Here is a 10,574-nt window from a genome sequence, read left to right on the forward strand (position 1 = left end):
GTATGTGTGTACTACAGGTTTAAATGGGAAAATATGAAAAGGTGGTATACAAAATATCTCAAGAACGGTTAGTCGTAAAGCGATGAAATCATATGTGTGTACTACAGGTTTAAATGGGAAAATATGAAAAGGTGGTATACAAAATATCTCAAGAACGGTTAGTCGTAAAGCAATGAAATTTGGTATGATATACCGGTATGGTCCAAGGACGCGACTGTAACAATTTGGTCAAATTCGGATAGTCACTCATCCAGATTTTAACCAAAGTCAATGTTTCTTCAGTGGGAAAAGGTGGTATACAAAATATCTCAAGAACGGTTTGTCGTAGAGCAATGGAATTTGGTATGCTATACCGGTATGGTCCAAGGACGCGACTGTAGCAGTTTAGTAAAAATCGGATAGTCACCCATCCAGATATTAACCAAAGTCATTGTTACTTAACAATTGTTTCGTGAGAAAAAGGTGGTATACAAAATATCTCAAGAACGGTTTGTGGGAGAGCGATGAAATTTGGTATGCTATACCGGTATGGTCCAAGGACGCGACTGTAACAATTTGGTTAAAATCAGATAGTCACCCATCCAGAAAGTCAAGGTTTTTCTCGAAGGTAACTCCCAGGTCTTTGTAGAATTCAACATAGTTTAGGGGGGTGTTATTTATGTTGTAAGTGTATGTTATTGGGGTTTTAGAACTAGTAAAGTTCATAACATAGCACTTATTGGGATGGAAGTTAAGTCACTGTTGCTTAACCCTTATTTCGTAAACGGTAAGAGACATCGAAAACATTTGGTCATTCGGATGTGAATAATCTAATCTATGTGATTTTTCACGCCGAAAAGAATGGTGCTACTTTTAGCACGCTCTGACTTACAGTTGACAAGTTACGGGTTCGATACTCCCCTGTGTCAACAAATTTCCCTTTTATTTGTGAATCATTAACAAGTAAGCATGTGAATAGTTAATCCCATGTGATTTTTTACGCCGAATCGAATGGTGCTACTTTTAGCACTCTCCGACTTACAGTTGAGAAGTTGCGGGTTCGATACTCCCCTGTGTCAACAAAATTCCCTTTTATTTGTGAATCATTAACGAGTAAGCATGTGAATAGTTAATCCCATGTGATTTTTTACGCCGAATCGAATGGTGCTACTTTTAGCACTCTCCGACTTGTAGAGAGCCAAGCGCTTATTGATGTGAGATCTTCCTGCAGATGTTCGCAATCTTCTGTGTTACGGATTATTTTGAATATTTTCAGATCATCAGCATATAGTAGTACCTGGGAGTGTCTAATTAGCCTATGCAGGTCATCATACGTCAGTATAAACAGCAGGCTACTTAATTTACTGCCTTGGACTATACCCGAGGATGGAGTAATAGGGTTCGATCTTTTGTTTAAGTACTTGACATAGATTTTCCTGTTTTTCAAGTATGAGGCGAACAGTTGTGTCAGAGGGATTGAAAAGCCAACTTTAATCAGTTTGTCCAGTATAGCATCATGGCAGAGACGGTCAAAACATTTTTCCACATCGGTATATACCGTGTGTACCTGACCGTGTTGTGAAATGGCCCGAGCAGTGAAATCACAGAACTCTACCAGATTACTAACCGTAGACTTGTGATTAACAAACCCATGCTGCTGAGGTGAGATATTATTGAAGATGAATGATGACATCTTGTCATACAAAACACCTTCAAATATTTTAGCAGCTACATTTAGATTACTAATGGGTCTGTGTCCTGAGACATCCTGTTCGCCACTTTTCTTAGGAACCGGCGTGACAATGGATTCTTTCAACAAGGAGGGAAATTGTTTTGTTTTAAGGGCCAAATTTATGATAATGGTAAGTGGAATTTTTATCTGGTCCACACACTGAGAGTATATAAGTGGTGGTATACCATCGGGACCTGGTGGTTTGTTGGTGGGCATCCTAGTGATTTCCGCACCTACATCTCCTTCCGATACTTCCGTTAGGTTAAAAAGTTCGGTGTGATGAGAAGTATCGGGTAAGTATAAAGGGAAGGGGACTGGTTATATGCATTTTTAAAAAGATCAGCAAAGCCGTTCACTATACTCGTATCTTCAGGATCTGTTAGGAGTTGGTCTTTATAGGTCAGGTTACGTTTGGACCCATCAGTAGTTTTCTCTTTTTTCAAATTCCAGAAGGACTTGCTGTTCCCCTTCTTTAATTCCTCCGTGATATGATCAATATGGGATAGTCATGCTTAATAGATTTTCTTATTTTCTTACGGAGTGTTACATATTCTTGTTGTTGTGCTGATGATCTATTCTTCATTTTTCTCAGTCTTTCCTTCCTTTTATAAGTAAGTTGTGTTTCCCTGGTCCACCATTTGGGAAATTTGGGTGTGAAAGGTTTGGAAGGATAAGTAGGTATGCAGACTGAGAAGGCATTATTCAGAGTAGTGTAAAATATTGATAATGCCTCATTCACATCATCAACATTTAATAAAATATTCCAGTTGATTTTGCTTAGCTCGGCTCTCAGTTGGGGTATATTGGCCTTTTTAAAGTTAAAATTGCGTGTACTATCATTGGGTGAGTTATTATGTATTATGTTAGGATTGTCATATCTACGGAGTTCAATATTTAAGGTCCAAGCTGGGTGGCGAAAGTTTTCATCCACCAGACCATCACACTTCTCTACTGTGAGTGTGGGGGCAGTCCGTCTAGTCACACGTGATTTATGAAAGTTGCTGAAACAAAGGTCCAGACTGTAGCAGAAATCACCAAAGCCATCTGTCAACTGAAGAATAGAAAAAGCCCGGGTAGCGACGCCATAACCTCCGAACTCATCAAAGGCGCAAGAGCCACATCCACCCACCTACTCTTTGAAAAACGTCAAATTTTTCATCATTTTCTGCTGCTGCTTCCGCTTCTTTTTTGACGTTGACCGCTCTACAGCCTAAACCACTGGACCGATTTTAATGGTTGATGGCTCATTTTTTTTTTCTAGTGAGTGGTAGGTGTGCCTTTTCATATTTTCAAGGCTCCCAAAAGGCACTTCGGCCTTAAATTTGATAAAAGACTGATTCTCTTCTCATGATGTTGGTTTTTAACTGATAAGTTTTAAAAGTGGGTTAGGCCTTAGAACCAGTGCTACGTGTGTAGGGATAGCAATCCCGCAGGCTTTTGAATCCCGCGGGATCTCACGCGGGTTGTGACCAATTCCGCGTGGGATTTTGCGGGATTTACAAGTATTACCCGATTTACCCGCGAAATTCCGCAGTTCTAACACTGAAAGTATAACATAGGTACTCCATAATGGTTAGAACACCCTACCCATCATCATCATATACTAAAGGCTAGGCCTTGTCGTTGAAGCTATTCATCTCTATCTCTTGCAGCACACTTCAATGATTCGAACGACGAACATCCCATGGTTTCCTGGATATCATGGAAATACGGCATTCTAGGACGTCCTCTTGGTTTTTTCCCTTCTACCTTTCCTTCAAATATGTTACTGAGGAAATCATTGTGTCTGATAATGTGACCGATCAGTTTTGTTTTTCTGGATGCAATGAAGTTCATCAGATATCTTCTCTCCTTCACTTCCGCTAACACTCTTTCATTACTTTTTTTCTCAACCCATGATTGAAATCACCGAGCAGGATGAGGCTGCTGTCTGTGAGTTCATCTCTGTCACAAAGTTTTAGGACAAAATCTTCCATGGTTTTCGGTTTGACGGGGGGAGGGATATAACATAGAACCAGGTAAACCTCCTGGTTAAAAATGCTTAACTTCAAGTACATCGTCTGAATGCTAACAGAGTTCTGACTCCAACTTGTAATGGGGGTTACAGTGATGCATTTTTTCACCGCCACCAACAAACCACCACCAGTGGCTTTATTAGAAATGGAAAGGTCCCGATCCTGCCGGTATACATCGTAGCGAGAGTCAAAAAGTTCGCTAGATGCAACATCGGCTTGGAGCCAGGACTCTGTAACACAGACGATGTCATAATCCTCTGCCAGTAAGTTTAATGAAAACCTATCAGTTTTACTGTTTAATCCAGTGGTATTCTGATAGTATACTCGTACTTGTTCCATTACACCTCGGTTCGATACTGTATCAGCTGAAGCTGATGTATGATGAGTACCGGGTGTGCCTGAGTTACTGATACGAGGTTGAGGGGGAGGGGGGGACGGGGAGGCCGAAATGTCCCTTACACTCAGGTTATCAAATGAAGGTGTAATGTGAGAGAGGGAGTTTGAGGAGTTATTGTGAATGGGTGATGATAATGATCGTGATGATGACGATGATAAGGGAGTTTGAGGAGTTATTGTGAATGGGTGATGATAATGATCGTGATGATGACGATGATGAGAAGTTAGAATCATCTAGACCAGATTTGAGTTTTTCCTCATACTCCTCTCCCATGTTCTTTAGCAATTCCGCTGGAATATCATCAATACCAGCTGCTTTCTTCTCTGTTAATTCTTTCAAAGCTTTGTCAAATTCAGATCTCATTATCTCTGGTCCTTTTGAGTCATCTTCTACACCCTACCCAACCCACAATATTACCAGTTTATTAAACGGTATAAAAGGAAATGAAATATCCAATGTTGATTAGGACCAGCTACATGAAAGTTAACCAATTATGTTACCTACTATGATGTATTTCACTCGGAAATGATCAGAACTTACCAAAACTTACCCAATGATGTTACTATGGCATTTTTCACTCGGAAATTATCGAAACTTACTAAAACTTACATAATGATGTTTTTATGGTATTTTTTCACTCGGAAACGACCCGAACTTAATAAAACTTACCCAAAGATATTACTATGGTGTTTTTCACTCAGAAATAACCCAAACTCACCAAAAGACCAGATTCGTCATTGCAAATTGAAAATTTGCATTGCCATTGTTAGGATCTACTGGCATTGGTCTTTGTAATACGTCACGATAGGATAAAGTAGGGTAGGGGTAAAATACATGGTTCGGATGAGGTTATTTCTGCAGCTTCTAACTTTTCTCTATCTTTTTTGGTGATGGTCCAGGTCTCGCTTCCATATGTTAGCACAGTCCAAACAAACGTTTTGATAAAATTTTTTCTGGTATTTATACTAAGATGTCTGGATGTCAATAGCTGGTATTTATTCTGGAATGCTTGTTTTGCTAGGGCAACTCGTTTTTTGATGTCAGGAGTGGACTTGTTGTTAGTTTTGATTGTGCTTCCAAGATAACAAAATTCTTGGACTTGTTGTATCTGCACATTTCCTAGTTTTATATTGGCAGCAATGTCAAGTGTTGTAAGGGCTGGGTGGGGGTGGGGTACCTGAGGACAGAGTGGGGGTTGGTGTTGTACAGGAGGGGGGTTGGTGTTCAAGTGAAGCAGACTCGGTATGTTCCTAGATGGAGCAGGACTTTGTGTGTGTCGTGTAGTGTGTCGAGCTTGCTTATACTTGGTCAGCTTGTGTTGGGTTCGAGACTCGTGCTGTGCATGTATCCTATGCATGACGTCAGAACTAGGTCTACCTGTCACTCTACCATGCACTTTGGTTATTATATTCATGCAGAGTTTTTGTTTGCCCTTTCCGTTCAGGTGGAGTCTATCTCGCGAGTAGGTACCCATGTGTAAAAAGGTCTTGGGGTCAATGTAGGTGAAATTGTTATACTGGCTGATGTGATGCTTTATCTTACAGTTAATTTTCAGAATGTGAGAGTTGATATTCCGAACATCATACCTAGGGGGAGGGAGAACAACGAAAATTTTAAACTGTTTACACTTTTCGTGAAGTACCGAATAAGATTTTACCAAGTTGTCAAATGGCGTCTTAAAGATATCATTGGTCCCTGCAACAACACAGATGTTAGTATTAGGTTCTAATTTGTTTACATGAATGGCTGATACAACTTGATGCAATTTTTTCCCTGGCATGGCAATACAATTTACTTTACAATTGGGAGGGGCAAACGTTTTTAGAATAGAAGTTAAGTCCCTACAGTGGCTATCTCCTATGACCAATAAATTATTGCAGGCAGTGGTAGAATTTAGACTGGGTGACGCATCTGGAGGTTGAGAATGGTCTGGAGCGGATACTGATGGCTTGTCTTGTATTGGGGATGGTTCAGACAAAGGCTGAGGGGCGGCAGAAGTTGAAGCTGGAGTGGATAATGGCGGCGGCGGGGGCTCGTCTTGCAATATATTAGGCAAGGGCTGAGTGGGGGCGGAAGTTGAGGCTGGATTGCACTGAGGTTGAAGGGCGGAAGAGGTTGAGCTATACGGTCTCGGAGCGTTTTTCAATGCCTCAAGTTGACAACTGAGATTCTTCTTGCTAGTCTCAAGGTGTTGAATGGTATTTGTCATCTCTTCAATCCTCCGGCGGAGTTCAGCTTCAATTTCATTGCTTTTTGTCATATTTCTTTCAGAGTCCTCAGTTAATGTAGTATTGTTCCTTTGTTCTTCTTTAAATTTGGTTTCAAAGTGTATGGCTTTTTGGACTTCTTTATGTAGTAATTGAGATAGGTTTCCTATTTGTTCTCTATGTAACTCGTTTAGTTTTAATTCTGTGTTAAAACTTTCTAGGATAGAGCTAATTTTGATTGTTAGGGATTCTGGCAGATCAATTTGGTGTACTTTGTTGCTCTACGCTCATACGTCATATTATGGAAAGTTTCTGCAAAAAGTTATGAGATCCCCCCAAAAAATACCACTTCGTGGCATAAAAAAAGACCCCACCAAATCGTTCCTCCCAAAGTAAATCAAGTGTCCAAAAAAATAAACAAAACTCCATCCCACCCCAAAAAAGATTAGAAATCAATTTCGTACCCCGCCTTTTATTCACTTCATAATTTGTGATTTTGTGTGCTCCTCCTTCAAGTAGTATCTACCTTTCTTTCCCCTTTCCCCTCATTGCACTCCTCTTTCCTCTAATATTACTTCTGCTTCACTGTATTAGCGGCGTGCAATGCTTTAAACATTAAATCGATGGCACGCCGCCAATACAGTGAAGCAGAAGTGATATTAGAGGAAAGAGGAGTGCAATGAGGGGAAAGAGAAGTAGGTGGCACGCCGCCAATGGAGTGAAGCAGAAGTAATATTAGAGGAAAGAGGAGTGCAATGAGGGGAAAGAAAGGTAGATACTACTTGAAGGAGGAGCACACAAATTATGAAGTGAATAAAAGGCGGGGTACAAAATTGATTCCTAATCTTTTTTGGGGTGTGATGGAGTTTTGTTTATTTTTTGTGGGCACTTGATTTATTTTGGGAGGAACGACTTGGCGGGGTTTTTTTTTTTATGCCACGAAGTGGTATTTTTAGGGGGTACTAGATACCCACCAAGAAATGTCAAAGGACGATTATTGTAGTTTGCCACGAAAATTAACTCGTGGAGTTCGAGTATAATACTTGAGTTAAGCAACCTCCCTGGCCGAGTATGTATCACACTTGACTTGCATGCAGGAGGTCCGGGTTCGATTCCCGGCGGGGCCGAGGTTTTTTTTTCGGCTCTGTGATTGGAGTTCGGGGTGCACTCAGCCTCGTGAAAACAATTGGGTAGCTACTTTAATCAAGTAGCGACAAGTGGCGATATTACCATTGTAAAAAGATTATTGAAATGTGGAAATTGATTGCAAAGGAGGCACTTGGTAATGTTGTGATATCCACAAAAGTTGAGAAAAAGCTCTGCTTTACCACAAAGAATTTGAAATTTGAGATATAAAACTTGAGTTATGTGTGTGGGTACGTAGTGTTGTTGAGCAAGTCAAATTAAGCTCTTCTTCAATTGAAAATATTTTTGTTTGAAGGAGTGACATAGTTCCTTCTTTTGTTTACTCGAATACAATACAATTTCTTCCTTTGATATTGTTTTCTCATAAAGTACAATTAAGTTAATTGAGAACAGTACCTATCTCATAACAGTCTGTTCATAAAATCTCAGGTCACCCTTTTATTTATTATTATTATTATTATTTTTACTGTTCACCCTGGGAAGCTAAAATTTAGCATGCAGCCCTTGATTATGATGAAGAATTTTGGGAGGTACTCGAAATTTTTGAAGGGCTCCCCAGGGGCGGCGCCAGAGGGACCAACTTTTTTTTAAAAGAGAACACCCTACTTGTTATACATCATAATTACAATAGGTCTTAAAGAACGTAGTACTTTGGTACAAGTTTGAGCTCGATCCAACAACCGGGGCCGAAGTTATGGCCTATTCAAATGTTCATTTTTCCATGTTCTCCCGCTAATAGGAGAAGCACCCAAAAACGGGAAATTCATATCGATTGGTAATTTGTGTTAGTTGCGGCGGCGGAAGTTTTAAAAATCAACGTTGACAAAGATGTAATGTATGAAGAATTCCAAATATTAAAACCTAGTATTGAACAGATCTTTCCTAAAACAGACATTAATTCCCAAAATAAATGGCAGTTGATTTTTCAAAATTTAGCTTTACAAAATGTGAAAAATGTGGGCTTAAGTCCAGCCATTCCATGAAAAAAACTTGAATCAGACACCCTAACAGTTGTTGAAATGCATGTTCAAATAACTAAATTGCTGAAGAGACTAGAACAAAGGATGAATGATAAATTCTTTGGAAGCCAAGCGAAGAAAATTATTGACAAAGTAAATCCAGACCTAGCTGAATCAATGAAAACAGATTTCTCTAACTTTTATAGTAATGTAATTGCGTACCTGAAAAAAAGGTATGATTTCTCAGATAGTAATATCCTTTCAATGTTATTGTTTATGATCCTAGATAAAGAAATTTGTTACTCGTGAGTTAGTTGCGGCGGCGGAAGTTTTAAAAATCAACGTTGACGAAGATGTAATGTATGAAGAATTCCAAATATTAAAACCTAGTATAGCACAGATCTTTCCTAAAACAGACATTAATTCCCAAAATAAATGGCAGTTGATTTTTCAAAATTTAGCTTTACAAAATGTGAAAAATGTGTTCAAGATAGTATCATTTGTGATGAGCATTCCAAGCTTGAACTGTTATGTAGAGAGAGTTTTCTCTCAAATGAACCTGAAATGGACAGATATCAGGAACAGGTGTTCAGCTGCCATGATTTCAAGTGAACTTAAAATAATGTTCAATTACACTATCTCTTGCACACAATTTTACCCATATCTCAATGGTAAAAAAGATCCCCCACAAAAACACAAATGTGAAAAAAAGGCCAAGTTCCTATCCAAAAATGTCGGCCTATAAAAGTGGTGAGATCAGAAAACAAAGGCCAAGTCTGCATTCCCAGTTTTTCGTGCCTGCTGAATCTTAATTCCTTCAACCTTCTCTCAGTTTCAACTTGGCTTTATTTTCTCTTCGGATTTCACGTTTAATTATTTATTTATTTGATGAGTGAGTGAGTGAACGAGTGAGTAAAAAAATTGCGATTTTTGCGCCTCTATATCTCCGGAACTACTTGGTATTAAGAGCTCAAATTTTCAAGGTATGTTTATATACCTTACCTAAATATGTACCCTGAATTTCAAAAGATTATCTTCAGAGGAATCCGATCTATGAAGGTGAGAAAAACCTGCCGAATCGGTTCGTGTAAAGATACACAGACGTGCTTACTGGAACTTGGCCTGGCGCACTGGAAGTGAATAATTTTTAATTTCTAATTTCATTAATAAATCTGAAGAAAAAACAGTTGATTTTTAAAAATTGAGTGTTTTTTTTTCTTCCGAAAATTGCAGGGTGAGGGCTAGGGGGGTTAAAAAAGCTGCTTGTCCCGTATTTTCATCCAAAATCCCGTTTTTTTTACGTTTTAGGTCGCTTGTCCCGTTTTGGGCTGAAAATGATCTGGCAACCCTAAACTTGACCCTAGCTTTGTGTTCAACTTCACTATCTACATCACTGGAAACATTGGCTAACTTACTCTGATAGAACTTAATCTTGGATGTCAAGTCAAGAGAAGATAGGTATATCAGACATAGCAAATAATTTCAGTACCAAGTTCATAAATGATATAATAGACCTAAAACAAAATAAAGGAGATATGCAGACAAAACTGGAAATCAATTACAGAGCAGACCAAATTTCAAATTGGATCAAGTCTTCAATTGCATAAAATTGTGAAAAATATCAATGCAAACAAAGGACCTGGATATGACAAAATCAGGCCAAGAGCCAAGGCCAAGAAAACAAATTTGATATGGTTAGAAGAAATATTGAAGCACATAATAAATGAAATTATAGAAGCAGGAAAAATACCAGAAATAATGAAGATCATTACAACTACACCTGTACCTATATAAGAAAGGAAAAAAGAATGAGTACCAAAATTACAGACCTATAGGAGTTTTATCTTGTATAGAGAAAATATTAGAAAAACATATAAACAATGAATTAACTCAGTACATAGAAGATAATGCAATTTTACATGAGAATCAACATGGTTTTAGGATAGGAAAAAGCACAACAACATTACTTAACAAATTTACAGAAGATATAAATGTAGCACTAAATGAAAATAAGTATTGTGTGACATCATCATTAGATTAAAAAAAAGCTTATGACACAATTAATCATGAGAAATTGATAGAAGTTTTAGATAAAATACTAGAAAGTGAAACAAAAACATTGTTCGAAAATTTCTTCCA

General features: G+C 38.5%; 1 protein-coding gene across 1 annotated transcript in view; it reads right to left on the reverse strand.

The window, feature by feature from the left end:
* The window catches only part of LOC103505906, a 32,902-nt gene extending 23,804 nt beyond the window's left edge, over positions 1 to 9,098 (reverse strand). The window contains exon 1 of the mRNA XM_008470275.3: positions 9,094 to 9,098. The gene's annotated coding sequence lies outside the window, so the exon portion shown is untranslated. The remainder of the gene's footprint in view (positions 1 to 9,093) is intronic.
* Positions 9,099 to 10,574: the final 1,476 nt, after the last annotated feature.

This window comes from Diaphorina citri, unplaced genomic scaffold, assembly GCF_000475195.1.
Source record: "Diaphorina citri unplaced genomic scaffold, Diaci psyllid genome assembly version 1.1 scaffold202, whole genome shotgun sequence".
Classification (NCBI taxonomy): Eukaryota; Metazoa; Arthropoda; class Insecta; order Hemiptera; family Psyllidae; genus Diaphorina; species Diaphorina citri.